This window comes from Arvicanthis niloticus, chromosome 28 (assembly GCF_011762505.2).
Source record: "Arvicanthis niloticus isolate mArvNil1 chromosome 28, mArvNil1.pat.X, whole genome shotgun sequence".
Classification (NCBI taxonomy): domain Eukaryota; kingdom Metazoa; phylum Chordata; class Mammalia; order Rodentia; family Muridae; genus Arvicanthis; species Arvicanthis niloticus.
In genome coordinates, this window is record NC_133436.1 from 64,847 (window position 1) to 89,924 (window position 25,078).

At 40.3% G+C, this 25,078-nt stretch overlaps 1 protein-coding gene and 1 pseudogene across 1 annotated transcript in view; both read right to left on the reverse strand.

Moving 5' to 3' along the window:
* The window catches only part of LOC143439983 (uncharacterized), a 60,912-nt gene that overhangs the window by 16,943 nt on the left and 18,891 nt on the right, over positions 1-25,078 (reverse strand). The gene's annotated exons all lie outside the window — the stretch shown is intronic.
* Positions 23,506-24,634, reverse strand: LOC143439984 (uncharacterized; annotated as a pseudogene).

Here is a 25,078-nt window from a genome sequence, read left to right on the forward strand (position 1 = left end):
TTTAGTACAGGTGGCGATTGGCCGGGAAACTCGCGACCACCCTAGACACACGACGACCCCTTAGAGGTAGGTCTGTGTGAGTGGTGTGTGTGAGAGTGCGGCGCCGCTGTCCTTGTCTCTGTGTTTTGGTTTCTGCTGCTGTCTTTGTTTCTGTGTTTTGATATCGGTTTCTTTGGTGAGGGGAATCTTCCCCATCGGAGACTGAGTGCAGCTGTCATTGTGGACCGTGAGGGCCCAATGACTGTGGATGGACAGACGTGTTGAAACCCACAGGCTGCAGCCCGGGAAGGACGCTTCATGGGTGGTTAGGGAGTCAGAGTGGTCTGGCTGCCCTTGGGGAAAGGCGGTATCCTTTCCCATCTGGGTTAGGGAGTCAGGGAGGTCTGACTGCCCTGCTTTGGAACAGGAGATGAGTGCTCCTGCTAGGGGGAAGATGTGGAATCCTTCCCGTCAGAGGTCGCGTTTGGCTGGTTCTATGAGACCAAACTCGGGCAAGTGTGTCTGACTGTGTTAGTTCTGTGTGTTTATATTTTGTGTACAGTCTTTCTGGAACCCCTCCCTGCCGCTACTGTGTGGCAGAGTACCTGAGCCAGGCTCCACAACCACTGGCTGCCCTGGCCCCCTCGGTGGCCCCCTCTTCGCCAGCGCTCGAGCCGCCCTGGTACTGGAAGCCAGAGTACATGCAGGTCTCCCGCCCACCACAGTTTAAAAGGCGGGAGAAGAGTTCCCAGCCTCCCACCCGTGATGAATTAAGTACGAGGCGAGAGGCGGGTGGCGAACACATGCAGGCAGGCGCCTAGCGAGAGATAAGGGCTTTAGTGAGTGTGCTCGACATCCTGAGAACTACGTTTCCCAACAGGCCATGCGGTTTCCAGACACCGCTGCGATTGTTGACAATTCTGTGCCACTGATATAGTGATAGGGGCAGTCTATTGTGTTGTCTTTCCTTGTCTTTTCTTGATAAACTTCGTTCTGTGTTATTTGTTTCACATCTTCTTGGACTCTGACTGACAATTGACGTTCCTTTTCTTTCTTCTGGACTGATACTGTGTTAACATCCTGAGTTTTAAAAGCAGAAGCAATGAGACAGGCTGGTCCTGTTCCACAGCTTGTGGCCAAGAGAAAGCTCTGTTCCTCTAGTGTGTCAGGTGCCTGATTTGGTGTGATGAACTACTAAAACTGCTTACTTAATTTAGTTTAAAACTTACCTGTGAGACAGTCTCAATTTACACAAGAAAAACATAATTCGCCCTGCTCTGTGGCCAGGAGAAGGACACCAACAGAAAGAACCTTGAAGAGAACAGACTGTTTTCAAAAGCGGCTCTTAGAAGGGGGCCAGCAGTTTTTTTGGCTTCTATGATAAGAGAGTTGATAGTGGTTTTCCTAGTTTAATAAATAAAAGAGCACTTTTTTCCTTTAGTTACAGCTAAAAAGTTACAGGCTGTCCTGAGTCAGAATATATATATATATATATATATATATATATATATATATATATATATGCTTCTATTTTGATAGACTTTCTAGCCATTGCTGTCTGAGATAATTTCATTATGTATATGAGACTTTCATCAAGATTTGGTTCAAAGGTGAGAGTTCAGACAAGAAGAAGTGGTGAGGACTTGTGCTCTTATGTTAGATATAAAATGTTTACTTTCCTGTTCTTGTTGTGTATCACTTCTAAAACAATATTCTAATTAGAAATAACTCTTTAAAAGATTTTTATAGAACTATGACTAAAGTTTCTATTTTGTCAAAAGTTAAATTTAAATAAGTATCAAATCATTAATACTATGTGAGCCTTCAACATCTTAATAGTCTTTACTGTGAAATGCTGTAGATAAAGTTATTCATTCTGATTTGATTTCTTTCTTAGAGCTTCAGAGGTGAGCTCACATTACACCTGTAGACAAGGTACTGTTTACAGACTGAACTAGGTTGTGGTCTCTAGTGTGAGGGGAACAACAGTCATGCAGCCTCACAAATACATCAGTCTACACAGTGTTCTAAAAGACTACTGCTTTTACAGGTGATCAAAGCAATAAATAAGATAAGAGCCTTTCTTCCACAAGACCCTTGTAGGTTCTGGTCTTCAGGAGTGAAGAACAAGAGAAGACACTGGAAAAAGAATGCTCCTTCAGGATGGGGACCCCATCAATTGATCAGGCTGTGGTCAACAGCGGGTTACAGAAGGTAAGGGACACCCAAAGGCCCACGCCAGATTCCATTGACAGATCTTGAGAGAGCTACATGAGATCCCACTAATTTTAATTAAGACACATGAGGTTAAGCAAGAGTCAGATAAGTTACCCACAGCCTTTCTAGACTAGCTCATAGAGACATTCTGTCAGTGTAGACAAGGCTTCAGAGGCTAGAGAGACTACAAGATAAGTCATTGAAAGATTTAAGAAGTATCAGGAAGAAAGGAAAAGAAAGATAAGATAGATGAGATCATAGACAGGATTAAAATTATTGATGATAATAGCAAGTGTGAGAAAATTTAGTCTAAAAGAAAGGAGTAGAGAAGGTTTAGAGTAAGTCTAGAAGAAAAGAGTAGAGAAGAATAGAGATAAGTTGCTGTGAAAGTCTAGAGAAAAAGAATGGAGAAGATAGAAAGTCTAGAGAGAGGTGAAGAAAAACAAAGGTGACAGAGAAAGAATTTACAGAAAGCAGAAAAGAGGGACTTCAATCAAAGAGAGATAAGAAACTCCTTGAAAAAAGACCAGTGTGCACATTACAAGTAAAGGAGCCAGCTTCGGTATCCAAGAGGGCCCTAACAAATAGAAGCCAGGGCCAAGAAATCCCAGGCCTTGAATAACACCCCAAATGTCAAAGATATTAACTCTGTGTAAAGACAGAGATTAAGATAGACAGGGTCCTTCTCCAGGCCAATGGGCCAAAATATATTTATGGACTACCCGAAAAATGATGGACTGAGAGATGGGCTGGGTATCCCATTCATTTATGGTCATCCTAGACTGTTCCTACCCTCTGTCGGGTTGAGACTTACTCCCCAAGATGGTGGCCCAAACGGGCTACAACTAACTGACAAGAACTCACGGGTAGAAGAAAGGTTTCTCCTACTGACTCCAGCCAGGAGCCGAGGTAACCTGCTTTACAGATGGGAGCAGTTTTCTCCATGCTGGTCAGAGACAAGACAACTTACTGTGTTACTGTGGTAGACAAATGTCATCTGGGCTGACTCCCCACCCCTGGCCTCGTCGGTGCAGAGAACAACCTTGGAACTTGTGGGGCTGACGAGAAAACCAACATCTACATGGACAACAGGTATGCTTTTGCCACAGCCCATGTCCGCAGGGCTATATATCAAGAGAAGGAACCCTGATGAAGCCAGCAACTGTGAGTACTCGTTGCCCAGGACACCAAAAGGGAAGAGATTCAGTGGCCTGAGACAATAACCGGACAGATCAAGTGGCTTGATACGGGAGCCTGTTCCGGTTGTGGGCCTAAGAGATGGCCTCACTTAAAACACAGAGTAAGAGAAAAAAAAAAAAAACAACTCAGATTGCTAGCCATCCTGCCAGATACTATCTAGTAGGAAAGAGACAATGGTGCACACAAGAAGGGAGAACTATACTCCCCAGAAAACAGAAGATTTACCAGGTTGAATACACAGATGGACTCTTAAGATAAGAGTGCAACCAAGCAGTCAAGAGATTTAAAAACATATAATAGACCTCAGGTTTTGGGCCAGAGAAATGATAAGACAGTGTAGGATATGCCAACAAGTAAAGGCTTATGAGACTTAGAGTAACTAAGAAAAAAACTAGAAGGGAACAGCCTAGAATAGAAGTTGTCCCAAGGTTTTCAAGCATCTGAGATAATTAGATCAGATAATAGCCTTGCCTTTGTCTGTAAGATAAGTCAGAAATTGTCAGAAATATTAGAGACTAATTAAAAGCTCCACTGTTTATACTGTCTCCAGAGCTTAGGACAGGTAGAGAGAATAAACAGAACCCTAAAAAACTAAATTACCCCTGAGAACTGGCGCTGGCTAGAGTGTCCCTTTCCTTGTCCCTATTCCAAACCCAGAATGTCCATCTTGTGTGAGAGATGATTTTTCAGGCTACTAAGAAACTATTCCTGATGCTGTTGAACATTACTCGGGCTGACACCTGCGTCTGATGCCAACTGGAGAGAACAGCTGGACACCTGAACAACCTCCTCAGGCTCAAGATCACCTGCCATTCTACAAGGCCAAGGACCAGCAGGCCTTGACTCCTGAGATATGCCCATCCTGGAAACACAGGGATAGAGATTGCCCAATTGTCAGCGATAAGAGACATTTGAATCTAAACTGTGTCCCAGACACAGCCTTAAAGAGTGGGACATATGTACATCCCCGAGATGAAAAAAAGCCAACAGGCCCATTAGTGTGTGTATATATGTATATGTATATGTATATGTATATGTATATGTATATGTATATGTATATGTATATGTATAGAGAGAGAGAGAGACAGCTACTTTACCTAAGTACATACTAGAGACCATCCAGGGGGTGAGAAAAAGATAGTTAAAGATTCAATGACAAAGATATAATTAGATGCTTAGACAACAATATCACTCTTTACACCCAGATGATGATTCATAATTCCAAGATTGGAATTTGACCATGAGAGAAAAGGAGGAAATGTAAGAATAAATTGTAAAAATGAAATTTTAGGTCTCAACGTGAGAGTTTCTTAGGTTCAGAGTTTCAATTTACACTCAAGTGTTAGCTGCCCCTGGGGTGCATTCCAAGGGCTTGAATAAACATTTCAAAAGCACAAAAGACTCAAGATAGAGGCAATAAAACACCTGGGTAAACGGAAGTCACTTCAAAGGAATTCTCCCAGGAACAAGATACATATGTAAAATAGGATAGCCTGGTTGTAAATTGAGGGCTAGATAGAAACCAGGGGATGTTTGAAATCTCTTTCATTGTCTAAGAAGCAATTTACTGTCTTTGTGAACTTTGTATATATACCATCCTTTTTGGTCACTCGGGGTTCCTCTTTCTCGCTTGAGGGTGAGGGACCCCGGTGCACCGGCTACTGTTATTCCACCTATTCATCAAATAAATCTCATGTGATTGCAGCGACTCCCTTCCGTGAGTATCTCTGAAAGAGCGCTTCCCTTTGGGTTTGGGTTTGGATCCTTAGAGTCCAACATTTTCTTAATGTATACTATAAAAGACAAAAGGGTTTGGACAAATGTGCTGCAGAGTCAGAGAAACCACCCATGTTTCTACAAAAAAGCAACTGGTCCAAATGTTTTGGGCAGATTCAGAATCAGCCAAGATAGTGACGTTACTCAGATGTTACTGCCTGATCTAACAAATGAGGAGCATCACCAGGTACCTCACAGGTGGTTACATCTGGCTGATGCTTCCCATGCAGCCCTAGAGAAGACCCAGCACCCCAGTTCCCACTGCTCAGCTGCCTGCCCTTACCTGTTGTGGGCAGTGATTCTGTGCTCACCATGACTTGATTTTAGAGCTTCCCTGAGGTCTCCACACAGCACCTGACAGCAGAGCTCAGAGCAGGGCACAGATGCTTGCCCCTTTCTCTCTCTTTTGATCTCTTGCTTTCTTGCTCTCTCTTTCTCTTGCCCACTCCGGCTCTTCCCTTCCTCCCCCCTCTCTCCACATGCTTATGCCCAGCCTCTACTTCTCTACTCTCTGCCTCTCTCTGCATTTCTCTTCCTCTACTACCCTCTTAACTCCCCTCCCCATGTCCTGAATAAACTGTATCCTATACTAGGCTGTCTTGTGGTTGGTTGCTCCTGGGGAAGAGCTGTCTCAGCATCAGGCATGGTTCATCCAGGTGAAGAAATATATCAGCAGGAGACATGAGCCTGCTGAGACATCCCCTTCCTCCACACTTCCCACACACCCATAGAACATATTCCATCTGTCTTTAAAGAGAGGAACATACCTGGCTGTCACCAGGTAACTGTGAGGTAGAGTTTTAGACAGAATGCTAACACCATTAACACTAAAGAGGGGTTTTAGAAAACAAGCTTCATGCTGGGCTCAGAGAAACTGCAGCTCACTTTCACCAGATGATAGGTATCACTCAACCCTGGAGAAAAGCCAGAATCATAAGGGAAACACAGTTGAGCACTACTGTTAGCCAGCACATCTTCATCGATGGCAAAGTGAAGAAAAACCAGAGTTGTATTAGTACAGGTTCTCTAGATAAACATATCTCAAATCATAGAGACAATGAATCTTTGTATACAGAAAGGTTATGTAATATACTGTCCCAATAAAGGCTGTTAGACAAGATAAATTAGAAAAATCAAAGGCTGGTTCTTTTCATGTAGCCGGATATTACAGCTGAAATGCAGTGTAAATGGGATTCTGAAGAGATAAGTACTTACTAATGCCAGTCTCAAAACACAAATAAACCAACAAATCACCTTTGTTTTGTAAAAATGTAGGGCAAGTACAAAAAAAAAACATAAACAAAAAAACAAAAACTGCCCTGTTCAATGTCCTTTATATATGTAGGTTGTCAAAAGACTCTGTAGCCCAGATTAAAGGTGAACATCTCAAAAGATCAAGATTAATAAATGGTTTCACACTTCAAAAGTTGTAATTAAGAAATATGCCCCACAGCAAGCAGGATTTCAGTTAGGGTTAGGGGATTAGACAGTCATGGTTAGGATTAGAATAAGGGTTTTTAGAATTTGGTTTAGGAGGTTAGAAACTAAGAGGTGAGGTTTAGGATAGGCTTATGCTCAGGGTTAAGGTTAAGGTGGCCACCATTATTCTGGATGGTCCCGTAGAGTGAAAAATTATAAAGACCGTTTTATAAAATATATGCAGGCTTTTTCTATGCCCTTAGACCTGAGCAGAAAGAGTGCAGGTTCCAGAACTCGGAACTGGATGTAAGATTTCAGGCCTTTACTGCCACTGCCCCAGGATACATTCAGAAAAGAGTAACATTCCTCAAGCCTCAGGGCAGGGAAGTCCCAAAGCAAGAAGACACATTCCTGACCACAGAAAAAGATACAAGTCATCTAGGTGGGGCTATGGCAAGTGAGAAATAGTTAACCTGAAATAGTTGGTAAATGACAGGGTAGGGCACAGTGACATGATAAAACCACATTTTTGAGAAGAATGAGTGTACTGAGTAATTTCCATGACTATTAACTATTCAGGGTGAGTTTCTCTGGAGTGTTTCACTATTCTTATGTTATGTATCCTTGACAACCCCTCACCCCCTTCCCACTCCCCTGGTTTGTGGTTTACCCCTTTAAAAACCCTCGTCAGACTGACTGGCTTTGTCAAACTCTACTCTTGCACAAGTGTGCAGTTTGACCTCTGGCTGCCAGCTCTCTTCCCTAATAAACCTCTGCTGATTGCATCCAGGTATGGATTCTTCTGATTTTTGGATGGTCATGATTTTTTGAGACTTGAGGAAGGGTCTTCCGAGTTTGGGGGTCTTTGGTCCCACTGTGACAATATTATCCCTATTGCACAAAGAAATATCAGGCCTACAAGGTATTCATTTTACATCTTAATGGTTTGTTTTATTCTTATTCTGAGAGCTTCTCTCTTACTTAGAGAAAGGCTTCTCAAAAGAACCTAAAAGTTTTTCCAGCCATTTGCTTCCAAAACTAGCATACTAACAAAGGAAGCAAAGACTTTGATATTCACAGAACCCCACAGATAATCAAAGGATAAGTTGCCAAGAGCCAGACAGCCTGCTGCCAGCAAAGAACATTTATGGTACCCTATGCTGGGTTTCACTGTCAGCTATTGCTGCAGTTAATTTTCCTCTGAGATAAAATGCCCTTCAGTACTCTTCTGCTCTAGACATGTCTGGTTTACTTTCTTCCCAACCTAAAAATATGCTAATGAAAGATTTTTTTGTTTTTGTTTTTGTTTTTGTTTTTGTTTTTTTTTTTTTGTTTTTTTTTTTTTTGTTTTTTGTTTTGAGACAGGTTTTCTCTGTGTAGTCCTGGCTGTCCTGGAACTCACTCTGTAGACCAGGCTGGCCTCGAACTCAGAAATCTGCCTGATTCTGAAAGACCTGAGACTGCCCAGAAGGGAATCTTGGGGATCCCGACTTGAGTCTCAGGATGGCACGCACCCAAAGGACACACGAGAGACCGTCTTGTTGCAAGCACACGAGGAGGTTTAATGACAGAACGTTCTGGGCCGCCCAACATGTCTCATGCAAGAGACAGTGGGAACAACCCCTGGGCTCCAAGTTTTAGAGTTTTTATAAGGATGGAGTGGGGAGAAAAGGGGCACCTACGCGCGGGTACACACAATTGGCTGCTTCATATCAGCAGCTGTGAAAGTCGAGGGGTTGGAAGGCAGTTCCTACAGGTGGAAGTTTATCTATAGTGTCTAGTCTAGTTAAACTTAAATTGCAGTTTCTTGGACCTTGAGAAGACCTTAAGGGGAGGGGGAAAGGGTCTGGAGGAACACCAGATGGCACATTACTCATTTGGACATATCTCTGTTCTTTTAAGGATGTCCTTGTATACTTTTTATCTATGTGTCTGGCCAAGTCCTTGGGAGGCTCAACAGGCCTTTGTCCTTGGTCTTATAACTCTATATTTTCTGTAACTAATTAACTGGGCCCAAACCTGCTGGCAGGCATTTGTAACTATTTAGGTTAGGAAAAGGAATCACAGGGCCCTGTTATTTTATTAGTTTGGGCCTATTTCAAAATTTTCTTTCACTTCTGCCTCCCAAGTGCTAGGATTAAAGGCATGCACCACCACTGCCCGGCTTACTAAAGATTTCTATGTGAAGTTTTCACTTGACAATGAAAATTCTGAAACAGAAATCCCAGACACGCAATAGACATAAATTCATGGCTTATTAAAAATTGACTTTTTATTAATTACATGTAGAATATACACATGAGACATGGTTTGTTATGCACATCATGTACTTAATAGTAAATGAATTACAACTAAATTCAACTTGTTAATTTGACCCTAGTTCATTTTGCTCCTAACAAAAATAAAATTAAATATTAAAAATTAATCAAAATTAATATGAAAAAATTAAAAATTGATATGAAAGGACAAAAATATATTTAATAAATATATCACACAGGTAACAATAAATATAAAATGATAATATGGGTCTGAATCTTTCCTTGGAATAGGTAACATGTTTTAAAGAGTTTACTACTCCTAGACCAGAAGATGTTATTAATACTGGACATTGTCCTCACTCATACAAGACTAACACATCTGTTTTTAATTATGATATATACATATTTTAAATTTTAATGCAGGCATAAACATGTTAATAATTTAAAAGATATTTATATCCAATAAAATTCTTTAAAAAACAAATAAATATACAAAGATAGGAAGATACAACACAGGGCTTATCTTATCTTCTAAATTAAACCACAGCCATTTTCATACCTTCACCTCTGTTGAATTAAAATAATCACAGTAGGGCTTTTTAAATGTTATTAAGCCCCTATCAAAAAAAATGACATGGCTGGCCAATATTTATACAACTTGGAAGGGAATAACTGTTTAGATAATGTAAATTTGTCTCCAGATGTACTGAATAAAGTATTTTTAATGTGACTGATTGCAGGATGTCTACAGTCTCATAAGAAACACTTTGTCCATTTCTGTATGTAAAACCAATTATCTCGTTATCTTAGGGTGAAGTATGATAATTTTGAAATGCGGTGCCAATGAGAACTTAGAAAAAGGGGATATAAATAGCTTATTTCCCACTCCTGAATTGTTGAGGCCCACAGTCTGCCTCAACACTTTGCCTCAACGCTTTGGGGCTAAGTGCTCTGGTCAAGAGAGAGAGTGGGGCTGCAGGGGCAGGAGACTCGAAGAATAGAGACAAGACAGGGTCTGATCAGGTCTCTCTTCTATTTTCTCAAGTCTCTCCTATTGAAGGGAATTCTGAGGTATTTATATACACAAGCAGGAGCACACAGGTGAAAACACTTTACCATGTGCACCATACAGCTGAGGTCACTAAACAGCAAAACAAGCTATGTGGGATAAACAATATACTTATCAGAGTGTGCTTCAGCTGTTATAGGCTTTTGACAACCAAGTCTTTCATCAGGGTATATGGTTCCAGATGGCTGCAAAGTTGATCTAGCCACTTTCTACTAAAGTCGGCTCCCAACACTGAATAAATATTCTCACAATAGATTGTGATTTTTTGTTTATAAAATGTTAGAATGATCTAAAGATGTAAATGGTTTCAATAAAGGAGTTATATATAGATTACAATGGAAATTTCCCAAATGTGAAAAAAAGAAAACATACAAAGCCATTGGAAGTTCTGAAGAAATAAATGAGGTATTTAAGGCATTTAGGTCATAAAAGTTCTGGGGAAATACTTATGGGATTAAAGTATCTGTCTTCAGATTAACATTTATGACAAACTGGCTGTGATCTAAGTTTTATCCTATCCTGTATCCAGTGTACATTGAGGAGAGTAAAAATACAGGGATGATTCCCTTAGAGCTTCTATGGGAAGTCACACTCAGTCCAAGCAAGGATATCAAGTAACATTCACTAAGAGGGAAAATAGTATGAAGAAAAGCATGAAGATAAAGAGATTCTTCAGAAGATCAAGTGATGATCTAGACATGAAATTTTAATAGACCTTAACAAAAGGTCAACAGAAGTTGATTTTGCTAGACATGTAATCTTAAGCAGGCATATGTAAAGGATGATCACTTTCAAAATGCAGTGTGTCTCTTTAGCAATTGAAAGGACAAAAGTCCTCAAAAATTATGTTTGTGAAGAATGAAAAATTATAAAAATAGTTAATAAAATATATATAGGCTTTCCTTTAGGCTTTTCTTTAAAGGGGATGGAAAATTTTCTCTGAAACAAGCCAAGAGTGTGAGCCAGCCAGTTTCAGGAACCTGTTAACTACAAAGAATAGAAGCCTTCTGTGCGGAACTAGGGACCTGATGACCACAATGATAAGATAGGGCCGTGTTTGGGGCTACCTAGAAATCATTAACTGGAGAATGAAAGGACAGGACCAGGACCACATTCTTGAGAAGAATAAAAGTACAGAGTGTTTGCCACATGAGTATGGGTTGAGTCTCTCTGAGACTTTCCATTGTTTTCACCTCATGATGTTATGTTTCCTTTGTTACCCCTACCCCGTTTTCCCCCAAAAAAACAAAACAAAACAAAAACCCCACCATCTCACTATCAAAGAGAACTTCTCACTAATAGACTGTATCTTTCATTACCCTAGTCATGCATGCTCCCTGATTTAAATGTGTTGCAGGAGCTTCTGCCATTGAATTCACAGATTTATAGAATTATTCAAGTATCCTATCTCACGCCCTTGAACTTCAACTGTCTTTTCTTATAATGCAGCAGATACATGTGCTTCATGTGCACAGGGAATCCGGAATGCAACTTGTGTGCTGAGTTTAAGCAGCACTGCAAAAAGATATTTATTAGATAAGGACAGCCACCTGTGTTCAGGGACATTATCCAGACAAAGTCAGGCAGAGAAATGGAAGCCCTACTGATAAAAGGAGCCCTGCATTTTGATCTGAGTTCCACTCAGATTTGGAAGACTGCAACCTTCATGCAGGTTTTCCAAAACCTTGATTCCTTAAACCATGGATCATGGCTGTGAAAGAAACTATCAAATACTGAAAACCGATTCAAAATATATACAGCCTAGGAATCTGCCCAGCTCTCCAGGTGGCTGTCCCATAATTGGCTGTGTAAAAGTGTCTTCTAAAGGTCATTCTATTTTTTTATTAGTTTAGCACCTTCAGGGTAATAAGGAATATGGTATTAATGGTAATTAATACCATTAGAATCCATGATCATTGGCCCACTGTCTCACTTCTCTGCTGTGAAATGAGTTCCTTGGTCAGCAGCAATACTGTGTGGAATGCCATTGTGGTGAATGAGGCACTCAGTATGTCCATTGATAGTGGATTTGGCAGAAGCAATATGTGCGTGAAAGTCAAGATCTTAAGCAGAATATGTATCTATTCTGGGAAGTAGAAAGCTTTGTTCTTTGCTCAAGAGAAATGATCCGATGTAGTCAACCTGCTGCCAAGTCACTGGCTGCGCAACCCAGAATAGTTCCATACCTAGGGCTCAGTGTTAGTCTCTACTGCTGATATATCTGGAACTCACCAGCAGATGTGGCCATGTCAGGCTTGGAGAGAGGAGGACTCTACTGCTGTATCCATGAATAAATCCCACTGCATCCACCATGGCCACTATGTTCATGGTCCCGTTGGAAAATGACAGATATGGCTGGAAACACAGCTGACTCCCCACAGAATAGATCAGCCTAACTACTTGGTTACTGAATGTTTGCTCAGCTGAACTTACCTTTTCATCAGCATTTACATGGGACATAATTATCTTTACGTTCTTTGACCATTTTGAGAGGTCTATCCACATACTTCTTCCTTTTATGTCTTTCTCAACAATATTCTAATTGTTCTGTTTCCAAGTCTCTGACAGTTAAGCCATCCCACTGTTTATAGCTGATGATTTAATGAATAATCACACATTTCCAAACAAATGCATGAGCATGACTACTGCATGAAGCTCCGAACTGTGGTGATTTCACTTTACTGGTGTCTTTCAAGATTGTCCCAGAAACATGTTTTCATGCTTCAGTTGTTCACTTTTGGATGGGGCCTGCATAACAGGCAGGACCTTAGTAAAGCAGGACCTAGTTATTTCTTCCTCAGTCACTTGATGATAGAGCCTGTACCAGGAAGTTCTAGGTGCATGTATAATACCAGGGGCATTGTACAGGAATAGAAACTGGGCTTCTAGGCAAGTCAGGTACCTAGAATTAGTTTCCAAGTTGCCCCCTTCTCAGCAAAACCGAAGCCTAGCTTCACTCTCTAGGCTAATCCCAAACAAGACTAGAGTTTTCAAGTTACATCCTCAACAATACCAGGGTCTCCAGGTTATTCCCCCAACAAACCTGCTTCTCAGGTTACAAGACCATGCCTAACAACCAATAATGCAGAGGGGAGGTGAAGTTAAGCTTATGATGCGACTCCCAGCACCAGCCAATTATGTTAAAGGCCACAGCAGCTTTTCAATAAGATGCTTGCACACATCCTCCCCACTTACTGCTTACAATAAAGCCTTTCCCCACAGACATTTGGGGCTCCACCACCACCAAAACATTCTCGGCTGATGCTGGTGCATTGGGGATGGGGGCAAGCTAGCTCAAATAGAATAAAGACCCTGCTGTTAGTTGCATCAGATTGGCTCCTGTGTGTGTCTTTTTGGGGATCACTAACATTTCCCTGGCACGACACATTCAATTTCTACTAAAATGGAATAGCAGGCCAAGATTTTTTTTTTTTCAGGAGAAGACAGATGGATATAGTTGATGGTAGAGCCTTGCTCCAATACTCAAAATCTATGATTCACAATAAACACCTGCCAAAGGCTCCAAACAACATTCTTTGAAGCACTGAGCAGCAGAGAAAGGATTGGATGGTCAATGCAATTTTCAATTACATACAGAGGCAAGCCTCAGCTACAGGCAACGTTCCTATGAACAGAAATAAATAATAAGCAGGAATTTTAAAAAATGGAAAAATTCTTTTTAAAAAAAAAGATTTATTTATTTTATGTATAAGTACACTGTTGCTGTCTTCTGAGACACCAGAAGAGGGCATTGGATCCCATTACAGATGGTTTTGAGCCACCATGTAGTTGCTGGGAATTGAACTCAGGACATCTGGAAGAGCAGTTAGTGCTCTTAACCACTGAGCCATCTCTCCAGCCTGGAAAGGAATTCTTAATGACTTGGGATTGAAGGGGAATGAGAACCGACAAGAGAATATAGCAGTGTTGCATTTGAAATCAATAATTGACTTTTAAAACAAATGTATGTATGTATGTATATATGTACATACATATAAAACAAATATATGTATGTATGTATGTATGTATGTATATGTATGTATGCCGAGAAGCACGGCAGGGGACCCTCAAGCCCGAGCAAGCCGCTGGCTCTGGCCGAGGTCAGTGGGGCTGGGCTGAGTGACTTAAGATCTTTCTTAGTCTCATCTCAGAACGGCTATCCTTTGCACAAGCGGCTATTTCCTCCTCTATGCTCTCCTCCTCGGAGCTGCCCAGTTCTATGGAGTCAGGCTTCTTAATGAAGTACAGGGGGGTCCTTTTGACCTCCGTTCTCTCTCCACCATCCGGTGGAGGGTCCTCAAGCTTAATGGACTCTGCAGTAGCCCTTGTTCCTTTTGAGTACTCTATATCTCCAGGCTCTCTGGCCTGACCTCCAGGCTCCTTGGCCTGATGCCGGCTAACACACTCTGGTTCTGGTATGCTAGAGTGGCCCTCTTTCTCACAACACAAATAAGTTAAAAGCAAAAGCATTGCAAAGAAAGCTTCTACCCCAGGCATATCTTCCAAAGGTGTACCTCGTATCCTGTAGTTTTTTAACCCACCCCAAAACTTGGGGGCTTCCGCATTGCCTTGAAACTCCAGGTTTTCGGCTCCAGTTGTTGCGTGCGCCTCTCGAGTCCCCTTCGCCCGCGAAAAAGGACACGAGAGACAGTATTCGGGTAGTTACTACAAACGAGGCTTTACTCTGTATCACAGATGTGAAGAATGCGGAAGGGGTGAAGACAGGAAGAGGCCCCGCTTAAATACACCCTAGAGTGACTTATTCACTTCTGATTGGCTGTTCACTCATTACCCAATATTACGCCTCGGGATTGGCCAGTGACTTTGGCGGGCTCTCTGCCTTTGCAGTTGCGCAGTTAATTGTTTACTAGTGGGAAGACACGATGCCAGCGCCATCTTGGAATGGCGAACGTATAACCACTGACCACAGCTTCCTACATATGTAGAATGAATTTGGTAGCATTCCTTCTGTTTCTATTTTGTGGAATAGTCCAAGGTGTATTGGTCTTAGGTTTTCTTTGAAGGTCTGGTAGAATTCTGCACTAATACTACCTAGTCCTTGCCTTCTCTTAGACAGGAGGTTTATAATGCCTGCTTTGATTTCCTAAGGGGTTATACTACAGTTTAGATAATTTACCTGATTTTGATTTAATTTTGGTTTATGGTATCTGTCTAGATAATTATCCATTTCTCTGGCTACACATTTCATCTAGATTTTCCAGTTCATAGAAAGAACTAATGATTTAAAAAAAAAAATTCCTCAGATTCTCTTGTTATGTCTCCCTTTTCTCTTCTGATTTTGTTAATTTGAATACTGTGTCTGTCCCCTCTGGTTAGTCTGGCTAAGGGCTTTTTTATCTTGTTGATTTTGTCAAAGAACCAGCTCTTGGTTTTGTTGAGTCTCTGCACTGTCCGCTTTGTTTCTGATTGGTTTATTTTTGCCTGTGGGGAGGTAGGCAGTGGGAACCAGCTGGGTGCCTGGTAGAGCATAGGCCTGGAACCCCTGAGGTCACTTCCTGTCCCCCCTGAGGTCACTTCCTGTCACCTGGGGTCACTTCCTGCCCTGCTCACTGCCCATATCTCAGATATCCCTGAAGGCCAAGAGGTTGAAGGTTGTGAGGACACGTCCCCCACAGACTCCAGGTCTCCTGCAGGCCCTGAGTGAACAGTGCACTCTAGGCCTTGGTCCTGAGGGGCGGGGACAGTGATGTCACAAGGAGGCGGGGCTTCAGTCACCAGGGTGGGGCTTCCCTGGTGGGTGGGGTTTTGTGGTGGGCAGGGCCTCTATCACGAAGTGGGGCCTCCCTGGTGGGTAGGGCCTTGGTCCTGGGGGCATGGCTGGTGATGTCACAAGGGGCAGGGCCTTTCTAGGGCAGTTTTTTTTTTGTGGTGGGTGGGGTCATTCTTTTCATTTAGCTTCAGCCCTCCAGAGCCCACAGAGAGGTCTATGGCCATCAGTCATGAGGAACAGTGCCTGAGGCTATCCCACATGCAGATGAGATATCTCCAAGCTCTCAGACCATTGTCTAGAAAGTTCAGTATTAGCCAGGCGGTGGTGGCACACGCCTTTAATCCCAGCACTTGGGAGGCAGAAGCAGGCGGATTTCTGAGTTTGAGGCTAGCCTGGTCTACTGAGTGAGTTCCAGGACAGCCAAGGCTATACAGAGAAACCCTGTCTCGAAAAAACCAAAAAAAAAAAAAAAAAAAAAAAAAAAGAAAAGAAACTTCAGTATTTGGCTTTCTGATGTTTTTGTTATTATTGAAGTCTAGATTAGTCTGTAGTGATTTGATAGGATACATGAGAATATTTCAGTCTTCTTATATCTGTTGAGGCTTGATTTGTGACAGATTATATGGTCAATTTTGTAGAAGATACCTTAAGTCTAGATTAGTCTGTAGTGATTTGATAGTATACATGAGAATATTTCAGTCTTCTTATATCTGTTGAGGCTTGATTTGTGACAGATTATATGGTCAATTTTGTAGAAGATACCTTAAGTTTCTCAGAAGAATATATATATATATATATATATATATATATATATATAAATTGTATGTCTCCCTATTCATTTCTTATTTTGGTAATTAGACTATTGTCTCTATCCTTTCATTAATTTGGCTGAAATTTATCTATCTTGTGGATTTTCTCCCTATCTATCTATCTATCTATCTAATATATATATATATATATATATATATATATATATATATATATATATGTTTGTAGGGTGAAATGTTTCATACGGAAGAGTCAGAAGAAAGACTTAGGAGGTGAAGAGGATGGCAACCTCATAGGATGTCAACTAACCTGGATACTTCAGGGCTTCCAGAGTCTAAGCCAAAAACCAAGAAACATACAGGGGATGTTTCATGGCCCTGGGCATGTGTGCAGCAGAGGACTGCCTTGTCTGACCAAAATGGGAGAGGATGCACTTAACCCTGTAGAAACTTGATGCCCCAGGGAAAAGGGAAACTTGTGGAGGTAAGGTCCTGGTGGGTGGGTGAGTGGGAGAGAAATCTCTCAGAGGCAGCAGGGAAGAAGATGGGGAGAAGACCTCAGGGAAGAGGGATCAGGAAGGGGGGCAACTTTGGAATGTAAAAAAAATTTTAAAATTTAATTAAAAAAGAAAAAAAAACATAATTGAAAAATATACATCTACATTGAATTTGAAAAAGAGCAGATAGATGGCTTCCTGGCAGAGAAAATGGCATTAATTCACTACTCTTCAACCTGATTTCTATGTGCAATGCTAGCTTCTGTGATCTGTAACATGACACACACAGCTACAGCCAATGGCCTGTGTCTCAATCATCTGACCTAACTTAACACTGAAAGTGCATTGGACATATCTTCAAAGATGGAAATTCAATATTCCTTGGATCATGCAAAAGTTCATAAATTATATACATATTAATCTAGTTTGTCTTCATTCACCTGACATAAATAAATACATGCTGGCAAATTAGAAAATTATTACCCTATCACCATCAGGTCTTTTTTTGTAATGGTGACTCCAGGATTAGTGATTGGAAGTGATGTTATTAAAACCATGATCTCAACAAAGCAACTTATTTAAAAGTGCTTCATTTGTCTCCCTGTCCAATTTAAGGAGAGAAAACAACCATGGCATTAATCAAACATTGGGTTAAATGTAAGCTGAATACTTCATGGAATCTATCATGGAGCCTATGGTGGGTCCCACCATAAATTTCATTGTGTGGACACAAACTTTTGTATATCAAGTACATTGACATAAAATATTCCTTTTTACTTCCAGAAGTTATAGCCACATTCCATTTCATGATGTTAGTACTTGATTATGTAATAAGGAATAAAATTTATCACCCTCTGGTTAATGAGTGTGAGCCCATTTATATTGCCAAAGAAGGTCTTAAATATTACAACATAGCTGAAGTACAAGAAAATGGCTTTGAAACCAACTGTATAAAGATGATAGAGAACCTTAAAGTGGAAATGACAAAATCACTTAAAGAAATTCAGGAATACACAAACAATTGAAGGAAATCAATAAATACCTCAAAGACAGCCAGGAAAACACAAACAAAGGAAATCAATAAATACCTCAAAGACAGCCAAGAAAACACAAACAATTGAAGGAAATCAATAAATACCTCAAAGACAGCCAGGAAAACACAAACAAAAAAGTGGAGGAAACCAACAAATCTTATCAATAAAGCCAAAAAGAAAAACAAACAAACAAACAAACAAAACAAACCAAGAGTAGAAGGAAACAAAACTGTTGAATACCTAAATGTAGACATAGAAACAATAACAAAAACACAAACTGAGGGAATGATGGAAACAAAACTTTAGGACTGCAAAAAGAAACTACTGAGGCAAAATTCACAAACAGAATACAGAGATGGAAGACAAATCTCAAGCATTGAAGATACAATAGAAGGGATGAAAATACCACACAAAGAAAATGTTAAATCTAAACCTTCCTGACATAAAATATCTAGAAAATCTAGGACATTGTGAAAGGATAAAACACAAGGATACTAGGACTAGAGGAAGAATATTAGATCAAATTCTCAGAAAATATTGATGACAAAATCTTAGAAGAAAAATTTCCTAACATAAGTCGGGAAGTGGCTATCAAAGTAAAAGTATCATCAAAACGCCAAACAGAATGGACCCTAAAATGAAGTCTCTTGTATAATAATCAGAACATCCAGTACAAGGAAAGAATACTAAAAGCCGCAAAGATCAAAAGCCAAGAAACATATCAATGAGGATCTATTAAAACTGCAGATGACCTCTCACTGGATTCTGTAAACATTAGAAGGCCTTGGACATATATGCTGCAGAAACTACAGATGCCCAGATTATTATATGTAGAAAAAAGCTGGCTGGGCAGTGGTGGCACACACCTTTAATCCTAGCACTTGGGAGGCAGAGGCAGGCAGATTTCTGAGTTCGAGGCCATCCTAGTCTACAGAGTGAGTTCCAGGATGGCCAGGGCTACACAGAGAAACCCTATCTGGAAAAACCAAAAAACAAAACAAAACAAAAAAAAAACAAAAACAAACAAACAAACAAAAAAAGCTTAATCGCTATTAATGGAAAAAATCAGATAGTCCATTCTAAAGTCAAATTTACACAATATCTATATACACATACAAATTTACACAAAGTTATATATAAAGAATCCAACCCAAGGAAGTTAACAATACACATGAAAACACAGGTAGTAAATAAGCTTGTATTATCTGCAAAAGAAAAGAAAGCACACAAATACCCCACTACCACCATCACCAGCAGCAGCAGCAGCAGCAACAACAACAAAATACAAGGAGTTAACAATCACTGTTCATTGACTCTCTCAGTATCAATGAACACAGTTCACCAATAAAAAGACAAAGGCTAACCAAATAGACGCTAATAAAATCTATCCTTCAATTGCAGACAAGAAATATAGCTCAACATTGAGAATAGGCATTAATTCATGGTAAAGAAATGTAAAAAGACATTTTAAGCAAATGGACCAAAGGAGCAAGCTGGTGTGGTCATTTTAAAATGTAGCAAAATAGATATTAAACAAAATTAATCAAAAGAATTGGAGAAAGACACTACAAATTCCTTAAAGGAAAAAATAATCACCAAAGTTGCCATTTCAAGTTTTAACATCTATGCCTTAAAAACATGGTTGCCAAGCTTCGTTAAAGAAAGTGTTTTAAACCTAAAATCTGTTGGGGGCTGACTTTTAGCAGAAAGGGGCTATCAGCTTTGCAACCATCTTGAGCCATATACCCAGACATGAGACTTGGATTACAATAGCCTACAACAGCTGAGCACACTCTGATAATCTTGGTTTAGATACCTTGGGTGCGTGAGATTAAAGGTGTGTGACTTAGAAGTGTAGAGATCAGATTTAGAGACAAGACCTAAGGCCATGATTAAAGGCATGACCTGAAGTCGTGGCTTAGAAGTGAGACATATAAAAGGATAGAGGCAGACAGAGAAAGTAACAGATTACTTGACATTATGTAGAAGACACTTGGCTCTAGAGAGAACAATTTGGAGTAACAGAGATTCAGTCACTAGGAATAGGAGTAGGCATTAGGGAGACACTTAGAGGAAGAGAGACTGAAGAATAAACGGGATTGAAACACACTCTCTGGTCTCCATTCCTCGTGACTGCCCTCTCTCTCTTGCTGAACCCCGACCTGCGGACCGGAGTGGCAGCTTGGGCAGGGTACAGTGGCCACCAAACGCGTGGCAACCCGGGCCTCAACATTTTGCTTGGGCTGTGACATTTTTTGGCACCCAAACATGGGACTAGTGTGGTTCCCAACATTTTTTGGTGCCTGAACATGGGGCCAGCTTAGGCCTTGACAATTAAATACACTCACAGGGCTTCTGTCTTAGTGTTTCCATTGCTATGAAGAGAAATCATGTACAAGTCAACTCCTATAAAAGCAACAGTTTTATTGGGGCTGGCTTACAGTTTCAGAGTTTTAGTCTGTTTTCATCATAGCAAGAAGTAAGGCAGGCATGAAAGAAAACATGATGCTGGTGAAGAAGCTGAGAGTTCTGCTTCTTGATCCAAAGGCAGCCAGAAAGAGACGGTCTGCCAGGGAGCTAGTAGGAGGACCCATTCTGCAGTGGGTGGAACATCAAAGCCTTCAGTGATGCAGTTTCTCCAAGGCCACATCTCATAATAACTTCCTCCTACTCCCTGAGCCAAGCATATTCACACTACCACATTCCACTGCCTGGCCCCCATATGATTGTACAAACACATGAGTGTATGGAGACCATATCTAAAAATAGTATAATACAAAATATGTGAGGTTCAAATTAAAAAGTCCCATCATCTATAGAAGTCTCATAAATGTTAGAAGTCCAAAGTTCAAAGTCTCTTCTGAGATTCATCCAATCATATAACTATGATCCCCTATACTTTGAAAAAATAGCACATAATACCCATGCAAATTCACAGGATATACTTCACCATTCCTAATAACCATTGTGAGGAAATACTGGGCCAAAAGAAGACCAAAAGCAAGCAAAGAACTCTCAAAACTCTGTATCTCCATGTCTGATGTCAAAGTGTTCTTCAGGTCTCCAACTCCTTCCTGCCCTGCTCACTGCAGCACAATTCTTTCTCTTTGGCTGATTATATTTCCTGAAAGTAGTTTTCCTGAGAAGGTATCCCACAGCTCAGGAATCTAAAACTCTTGGGGACTGCAAAGTAACTTCAAAATTACAGCTTCTTGTTCTAGTATCTGGGATCCACAGATGATCTTCTCTACTCCTCAAAAGAAGCTGGGTCTCATCTCCAGCTCTTCCCTCTATAGTACATTAGGTTCTGCTTGACTCCGCTCAACTGCTGCTGCTGTTCTTTCTGCTCATCCCATGGGACTGACATCTTCAATATATCGAGTTCTTCTGTGACAAACAGTCTTGACTGCATTCCTCTCATGCTCCCTTCATGGTGTCAAGCCTTAGCTGCACTGCATGAAACATCCATGCCTTAAAACCAGTGCCACCTGGGTGAGTCTTACACAGGACTAAGTCAAGCTGCACCACAAGCGACAGCCTTGGCTACCTCTGGAATACAACTTCTTTCTCCTCTTAGAAAACACTTACCAGAAGATTTCACCTCAGTGATGCTGGTTTCTTCTTCGTCACCACTAATTTTCTAACTACAGCCAACCAGCATCAATTGTCTCAGTCATCCCTTCTATTCTTTCCACTAAAAGCAGAGCCTCATGGACAAAATTCCTGAGTTCCTCTGCCTGCTGGGGCTGGAACATGGCCCCTTCTATTACTTCATCACCAGCTTTCTATTTTTCAACAACTTCACTGCCTAAACTCGGCTATCCTTGAACTTGCTCTGTAGATGAACCTTGAACTCATAGATCTGCATGGCTCTGTCTTCTGAATGTTGAGTAATACATGTTTAACACTTTGCCCATACCTAAGCTTTTTATTACCTAAAACTTGTTTTGTACCAGGATGACTTGAATCAGAGATCTGCTTGATGTTCATCTCGTGGGATTTAAGGTGTGTACCACCATGCCTGGACCTAAGTATATCCTATATCCTTTTAGATTTTAAATTGAAAACCAAGTATAGTAATCACAATCTGTCCATTGTCAATTTGACACATACTTGTATCTCCTCATGTCCACATAAAAACAATAATTAGTTAATAATAATGCCTAACATTATATAGTTCTCATCCATACAACTTCACATCCACACGTTTAGGTGGATGGAATCTTGCCATAATATCACCATTTCTTTAATAACATTGTATATCGTTGATCACAAGATTTAACTTCATTCAACTTCCTGGTGAAATTTTCTCTTTGAACCTAACATTTTATATTTTTCCTTTCTAAGATTGCTAAGCATGATCAAAACAATCACCATGAGAGTAAATAGAGGCCAAAGGCTGTACTTGGCTTTCCTGAGATTTCCTTTGTCAATGCAATTAACAAAATAAACCTCTTTACCTTCAGATAGGAGCAAAACACAACAACATTCTTCAACAAAGCATTATAAAAACTAAATACAAAGTTCAAACCACCCTTAATACATATGTGTTCTATTAGCATGGCCCATGAAGTTCCACTTAATGCATGTAGGAACCCAAAGTCAAACCCACATTTCTTCCAACAAAAGCATGGTCAGGCCTACCAATAAGAATACTTAAGTCTGGGGTACTAACTTCTGTCTTAGATAGAATTTCCATTGCTAAGAAGAGACACTGTGACCAAGGCAACTGTTTTAAAGGCAAATAGTTCATTCAGTCTGTCTTACACTTTCAAATGTTTAGTTCATGACCAACATAGCAGGAAGAATGTCAGCATACAGGCAGCCATGATGCTGGAGAAAGAGCTGAGAGTTTTGCATTTTCATGAGAAGGCAGTCAGGAAGAGACTGTCTTCCAGCTAGGTGGTAGGAGAGTCTGTTTTTTTACTGGCCGGAGCTCCAAAGACCAATACCCTAGGAGTTCACTTCCTTCAAAGCAGGAATATCTACCTCCCACAAGGCCAAACATATTAATATTGTCACTTCTTAAATACAAGTATATTCAAATCACCACAGTTTATTCCTACTATAAATTCTTTCATGCATTTGAATATAATTAGGACATGCAGACACTTTACCACACTGATTACTTTCAGAAGGTTTCTCTCTAGTATGTGTTGATTTTTCTATTCAGAGAATACTGTGGCATGTAAAGGATTTCCCACCTTGAGTACATTCACAAGATTTCTGTCCAATTTGTGGTCTTTTATGTCTTTGGAGACTACAGTGATAGGCACAGGCTTCTCCATGTTTGTTACATTCGTAAGGTTTCTCTAAAAAGTGTGTTACTTGAAGTATTTGGAGAGTACATTGTCATGCAAAGACTTTACCTCATTCATGGCATTCATGCACTTTCTCTACATTATGTATTCTTTTATGTATCTGGCGATGCCTGTGATATGCAAGGGCTTAGCACCTTGATGACACTGAGTCACTCTCTTGAATGTGTTCTATTGTGCCGTCACAGATAAAAGTGAATTGTCAGTTTTTCCACAGTGATTACATTAATGAGGCTCCTCTCCAGTGTGATTTTTTGTGTATGTGTAAAGAATTATGACATACAAAGTTTTTACCACATTGTTAATATTCAAGCAGGTTTCTCTCTGGTATGTGATCTCTCCTGTCACTGCAGATGACTGTGACTTGCAAATGCTTTACAACACTGATTACATTCATGAGGCTTCTCTCCTGTTCCTGTTCTTTTATAATAATAAAGATGGTAAAGTTGTGAAAAGTCTTTACCACATGGATCACATTCATGAAGTTTCTTCCAAGAAGGGATCTTTTATGTTTTTGAGACTAGTGGGACATGCAAAGGCTTTAGCACAATGATTACATTCATAGTTTTGTCCAATATGTGCTCTTTCATGTTTTGGGGGAAAATCCTTATGGAAAGGCTTCTACCAGAATGATTACATTCATAGGTTTCTTTCCAATATGGTTTCTTTTATGGTTTTGGAGACAAAAACTTTGTGAAAAGGCTTTTACTATATTGATTACATTCATAAAGTTTCTCTCCAGTATGTGATCGTTTATGTCTTTATAACATTTTCACTTATAAATGGGTTTTTCCACATTGATTACATAACTAAGGTTTCTCTCCAGTATGGGTTCTTTTATGGTATTGGAGACGACTTTGTTGTGTAAAGCCTTTACCACATTGATTACATTGATAAGGTTTCTCTCCACTATGTGTTCTTTTATGATATTGGAGATGACTGGATATTGGAAAGGCTTTACCACATTGATTACATTCATAAGGTTTCTCTCCAGTATGTGTTCTCTTATGGTATTGGAGACCACTGTGACATGAAAAGGCTTTACCACATTGATTACATTCATAAGGTCTCTCTCCAGTATGTGTTCTTTTATGTCTTTGGAGATTACTGTGACATGAAAAGGCTTTACCACATTGAGTACATTCATAAGGTTTCTCTCCAGTATAAGTTTTTTTCATGCCTGCAACAGTAATGGGTACATGTGAAAGCTTTACCACATTCATTACCCTGATCCATCATTTTACCAATATGAATAAATTTTACAGTTGGTCTAATAATAAAGAACACTCAGATCTTAAGGTTTTATCACTTTGATGTTGTACTTGCTCACTGTAGGTTGCTTTACCTCTTTGAAAATACCTGTGATGGTAGGAGCACTTATTATATGGCTCACATTTATAAAATCTATATGAGATTTCTATATGATGTTTTTAACATGTCATAAGAAATATGGGATAACTCAGAGCATTAAAATACTCATTGCGCCGGGCAGTGGTGGTGCACACCTTTAATCCCAGCACTTGGGAGGCAGAGGCAGGCGGATTTCTGAGTTCAAGGCCAGCCTGGTCTACAGAGTGAGTTCCAGGACAGCCAGGGCTACAGAGAAACCCTGTCTTGAAAAACCAAAAAAAAAAAAAATACTCATTGCATTCTTATTTTTTCCTGTAGTGTACATCACACAACAGCAGCACTGTGAACCAGGATGAACAAAAGAATTTACAAACTTCCAGTACCCATAGAGATTTTCTGCAGTGTGACTTTGGGGATGTTCCCAGTAAAGTCAGAAAATCAATTAATTGAAACACCTATCATA